Genomic DNA, 5,942 nt, shown 5'->3' with positions numbered 1-5,942 from the left:
TTGATTTTTTTTTTTTTTTTGAGACGGAGTCTCGCTCTGTCGCCCGGGCTGGAGTGCAGTGGCCGGATCTCAGCTCACTGCAAGCTCCGCCTCCCGGGTTTATGCCATTCTCCTGCCTCAGCCTCCTGAGTAGCTGGGACTACAGGCGCCCACCACCTCACCCGGCTAGTTTTTTATATTTTTTAGTAGAGACGGGGTTTCACTGTGTTAGCCAGGATGGTCTCGATCTCCTGACCTCGTGATCCTCCTGTCTCGGCCTCCCAAAGTGCTGGGATTACAGGCTTGAGCCACCACGCCCAGCCGCCATTGATTTTTTTTAATAAAACCAAAGGTATATTTGCCTAAGGGAAGACACTGATCCCAAATGATAATACTAAGGTTGAAGAAGACCTTCAACCTTAGTATTGAAGATACTTAGTATTAGTATTGAAGAGACTTAGTATTGAAGAATACCTTTCAAAAATTATACTTGACCAGTTTCAGTGGCTCACAACACTTTGAGAAGCTGAGGCAGGAGGATTGTTTGAGACCAATAATTTGAGACTGGCCTGGGCAACATGGCGAGACCCTGTCTGTACAAAAAAATTAAAAGATTAGCCAGGCATGGTGGTGTACACATGTAGTCCCAGCTACTCGGGAGACTGAGGCAGGAGGATCACTTGAGCCCAAGAAGTTGAGGCTGCAGTGACTTATGATAGCGCCACTGCACTCCAGCCCGAAGATGTTTTGGATTATTCAAAGGGTAATTAATAATAATCTAAAAATGTTTTGACCATATCCTAGAACACGTGCAAAGTAATAAGGGCAATTTTTATGTTTTGTGTCACAGCTTGAATGGTTACATTAAAAAGAACAATGTGGGCAGACTGAACAGAAAGTTGTTGACTGAAAGCTTAGTTAGCTTCTTTTACACCACCTCCCCGAGATATTTTCTAGCAGGAGACCAAGTAGTTACCCTTGGCTGCTCAGACTTGCTTCGGATGCCCTGGGGAAATTGGGATGTGACCAGGTGGATCTGGGATGGAGGAGGAAAAAAGGCAGAAGCCACACAGCTGAGGTGGTGATGCAGAAAGCAGTCTTTTATTATTATTATTATTTGTGACAGAGTCTTGCTCGGTCACCCAAGCTGGAGTGCAGTGGCACGATCTCGGCTCATTGCAACCTCTGCCTCCGGGGTTTAAGCCATTCTCCTGCCTCAGCCTCCCGAGTAGCTGGGACTACAGGTGCCCGCCACCATGCCTGGCTAATTTTTATATTTTTAGTAGAGGCGGGGTTTCACCATGTTAGCCAGGCTGGTCTTGAACTCCTGACCTCAAACGATCCACCCACCTCAGCCTCCCAAGGTGCTAGGATTACAGGCATGAGCCACCACGTCCATCCAGAACACAGTCTTAACAGAGAGAATGTGTGCATTCAGCTCACCCAGAGAACCAGGGCATCTGGAGTGTTCAATGTGTGTCCAACAGTGCCTTGATTCCTATGTGATGGCAGAATTTATAACCAGCGAGTAATTTCCTTGTTTAGGGAATTCGTAGCATGTAAATATATTACGATGCTGTCTTTGGGCATACAGAATTTCTGAATAATGCTTCTGTGTCAACAATACATGTATAAATTCAGCTTTTTTTTTTTTTTTTTTTGGGTAGTAATGAGTTGGACCAATAAAAAGTGCAAAGCCTGGCTTTCTTCAAGTCCTCATGGCTCCCAGAGTCTAAGGAGCAACATTGTGAGGCTGCAATTTTCTTTCAGGTTGCAGGTAAACTGCTCTGCAGGCAGCCTAAGTGTTCTTTGTATCTCACTGTTTGTATCACTCTCAGGTCAGACCTCAGACATTCTGTATCACTTCTAAAAGTTTCCAAGTTCCTGTCACTGTCATCCAGAATAACTTGGTCTGCCCTTTTCAAATTCTGGAAACAGGACACAATGACATTACATAGGAAAATGTCTCCTTTTCCTCTTTGAATCTATCTTTTGCTTTTTCAGAAGCTCTCAGCCTTTATCTTGAACTACAGGGGCTCTGAGAATTCCATCCCCAAGCCACTCCTCTGAGTCTTCTTCAGGACAGGAACACAACACTTACAGGCCTGTATTTTGTTTTTTGTGAGAGGAGTTTTCACTGTGTTGCCAAGGCTGGAGTGCAATGGCACGATCTCGGCTCACTGTAACCTTTGCCTCCTGGGTTCAAGCAATTCTTGTGCCTCAGCCTCCCAAGTAGCTGGGATTAAAGGCATACACCGCCAAGTCTGGCGATTTTTTAAAAGATTTTTAGTAGATATGGGGTTTTGCCATATTGGCCAGGCTGGTCTCAAACTCCTGACCTCAAGTGATCCACTCACCTCATCCTCCTAAAGTCCTGGGATTACAGGTGTGAGCCACTGCCTGGCCAGGCCTGTATTCTTTTTTTTTCTTTCTTTCTTTTTTTTTTTTGAGACAGAGTCTCGCTCTGTTGCCAGGCTGGAGTGCAGTGGCATGATCTCACCTCACTGCAACCTCTGCCTCCCGTGTTCAAGCAGTTCTCCTCCCTCAGCCTCTCGAGTAGCTGTGATTACAGGCACGCGCCACCAAGCCCAGCTAATTTTTTTTTTTTTTTGTATTTTTAGTAGAGATGGGGTTTCACTATGTTGGCCAGGATGGTCTCATTCTCTTGATCTTGTGATCAGCCCGCCTCAGCCTCCCAAGGTGCTGGGATTACAGGCGTGAGTCACCGTGCCCGGCCTCAGGCCTGTATTCTTAAGGGCCAGACACACTTCTACACAATAAGCCATGATTCTCTTCTTGGTGCTATTTACCAGTGAAGCCATCACAGGCACTTCATTCAGTCTTACTGTCTTGTTGTCTTTATTCATATGCTTCTGCTGCCTGCTCTATCCTGCTTTTAAGACCTCTCAAAGGCCGGGCGCGGTGGCTCAAGCCTGTAATCCCAGCACTTTGGGAGGCCGAGACGGGCGGATCACGAGGTCAGGAGATCGAGACCATCCTGGCTAACACAGTGAAACCCCGTCTCTACTAAAAATACAAAAACTAGCCGGGCGAGGTGGCGGGCGCCTGTAGTCCCAGCTACTCGGGAGGCTGAGGCAGGAGAATGGCGTAAACCCGGGAGGCGGAGCTTGCAGTGAGCTGAGATCCGGCCACTGCACTCCAGCCTGGGTGACAGAGCGAGACTCCGCCTCAAAAAAAAAAAAAAAAAAAAGACCTCTCAAAATACTCTTCTTCCCCGGGTCTAAACTGAGCTCAGTCACCCTGGACTTAATGGAGAGACCACTTTTCCTACTGGCTCCTACCTTGACAGGGATTATAATACAATGGGGAAGACCCTAGGTTCCAGAGGAAGGTTGCCTGGGTTTTAATCCCAGTTCTATCACTTTCTAGCTCTATGACTTTGGCCAATTCCCTTAATCCCTATGTGCCTCATTTTCCTTATCTGCAAAATAGAGACATAATACAAACCATCTAATTCGGTTGTTGTGAAGATTAGGTGAGTTCACTTAGGTACAATGTTTAGCAGATTGTTATTATCATTTACCTCAGAACCGAATGTAGTTCTTGGTACTCAATAAATCCCTATTAAACGTAAACATCTAAACTATTTTCCTTTTTGCCTGATGATCTCCTTTGATCACTCCCTTCTCTAATTTTCTGTATGCTTTGCGCCAAAGAGGACTACTCTTCAAGACCTCCAGCAAGTCTCTACCAAAGCCTCAATCAGAAGCACCATCTAGTGACCTCAATCTATACAGGAAAGGAGCATAAGTGACATAACACACAGCACACAGCATATGTTCTGGTCATTATTGAGAGTCATCTGCTTCTTCTCTTTGGAAATTAGAACAATGCTCCATTTTCTAGGTCCTCCTCAGAGTTGTTTTTATTTTTGATACTCTTGAGAGCAGCAAAAGTTGTGATATTTGATGTTCGAATTATCTCCATGAGTGAAGGACACTCTGTGATCATATAGTCACCAGTAAGAATGGTTTCAGTGCCGCTCCTGCAGCTTCCATAGTGAAAGATTTTTTCTTTGCTTTACCAGCCAGCTAAGGTTTCTGTTGAGACGCCCAGGGAGATGGTAAAACTGCAGCTGTAACAGGGCATGGTGGCTCACACCTGTAATCCCAGCACTTTGGGAGGCCGAGGCGGGTGGATCATGAGGTCAGGAGTTCGAGACCAGTCTGGCCAACATATTGAAACCCTGTCTCTATTGAAAATACAAAAATTAGCGAGGCGTGGTGGTGTGTGCCTGTAGTGTCAGCTACTCAGGAGGCTGAGGAAGGACAATGGATTGAACCTGGGAGGCACAGGTTGTGGTGAGGTGAGATCGCACCACTGCACTCCAGCCTGGGCAACAGAGCGACACTCTGTCTCAAAAACAAAAAATAAACAAACAAAAAAACCAAAAACTGCAGCTGTGCAGCCCAGCACCAACGTTATAGTCCCTGCTAGAGGTGGGTGAGAGCCATGAAGTGATAGGAGAGACAGGTCACAACCCATCATTTATCCAGGATGGAATGAGCTCAGTTGATGAAAGGGCTTAACCAATGCAAGAAGCCAAGGCCCGCTTCATTCTTATCCTTATTTGCTAATAAGGGAGCCAATTAGTGTTAATTGTGTTGGCAATTTGGAACAGCTACCAGGGAATTGATCCAAGACCATTATGGGATGACCCCTCTGTCCCATCTTAAGTCCCAGCCATTACTCATGGTTGGATAGGGAATTGGAGCACCAGGAAGTGCTCTTTGGTCAGCGAGTAAACATGAGTTCTCCTTCCACACATTTACAGTGCCCTGGGTGTCAGTTTTTAATACTGTGCATGCAGTGACCTGACAATACAGTTCTACCATTGAGAGAGACATAGATATAGATGGATCAGGACTAGTCCGAAGGAATATATTTTAACATTGGAATATTCACAAGCTTCCCTTCTTTCCACCCAACCCGCCAAAGACTATTTTGTTGACAGTCTGATTTCCTACCTGCTACCCTCACCTAAAGCAGCTAAGTTAATCTATTTAATAAAGGGAAGGGGAGAGAGAAGGAGGAAGCCTGGGAGCTATGAAGGCTGCCAGGTAATAGACAAGGGAAGAAAAAGAGATATGAAACTGCTGGAGTTATTAACTTGATGACCCTTTATGTCCTCGGAGAGTCACTAGGAGGGATGGAATTTTTATTATTTACTTATTTATTTTGCTTAACCGACTGTTCTTTAAACAGGACGTGGTTCATTGGACAATGTGCACCACTGCTTCATCAGGGTTATACAAGCAACAGAAATAGTATGTAGGCACTCTGACAGACATCCCTGTAGAATTGTTCAGAGATGGGGGTGGTAGGAAGGAAAATGACGTACCTTCTTTGGCTGTCACCCACCCAATGACTGGAATGCCTGTTTGGACTGGCTTGTCCGCCCTTGAACACGCAAATCCTAGTTTCCCCATTCTCCTATATTCGGTGACAATTAGGTTGACTGTGCAGGGTGAGCTGGATTTTGTAAGAGGAAGGAATTTTACCGAAGAATTCCCCTGCGTTGTTACCAAGTTGGTGACAGTTGCTTAAGGAGTGTAGCTATTCCTGCCTTTGTGGCCTCAAGGGCTAAAGTGGGACAACGCTGGTATTTTTGGTGATGAGGAAACACTTTTTTTTGTTAAGGGAGGTTGGGTGATAGTTGAACTGGGACAGAGGTCACAGTAGAGGTCACATTGGCGATTCGAGCGGGGGTTGGGGGTTGGCTTTGGATCGGGCATCCTGCGCCCCCGACTCGGGAAAGGCGGCGGAGGCTTCCAGGTTGGGGGCTCACCGGAGGTTCCCACCGTCAGCTCCCGGAGGGGGGCACCCGGGAGCCAGCGCCTCAGGAACCCGGGCCCACGCGGGAAGGTCGAGCCCGCCGGTGAGGTCACGGTTGCCATGGCTCCGGGCAGTGACGCGCGTCGGCACGTGACCCGTGGTTGCCA

This window comes from Piliocolobus tephrosceles, chromosome 13, assembly GCF_002776525.5.
Source record: "Piliocolobus tephrosceles isolate RC106 chromosome 13, ASM277652v3, whole genome shotgun sequence".
Classification (NCBI taxonomy): domain Eukaryota; kingdom Metazoa; phylum Chordata; class Mammalia; order Primates; family Cercopithecidae; genus Piliocolobus; species Piliocolobus tephrosceles.
This window is presented reverse-complemented; position numbering follows the sequence as displayed.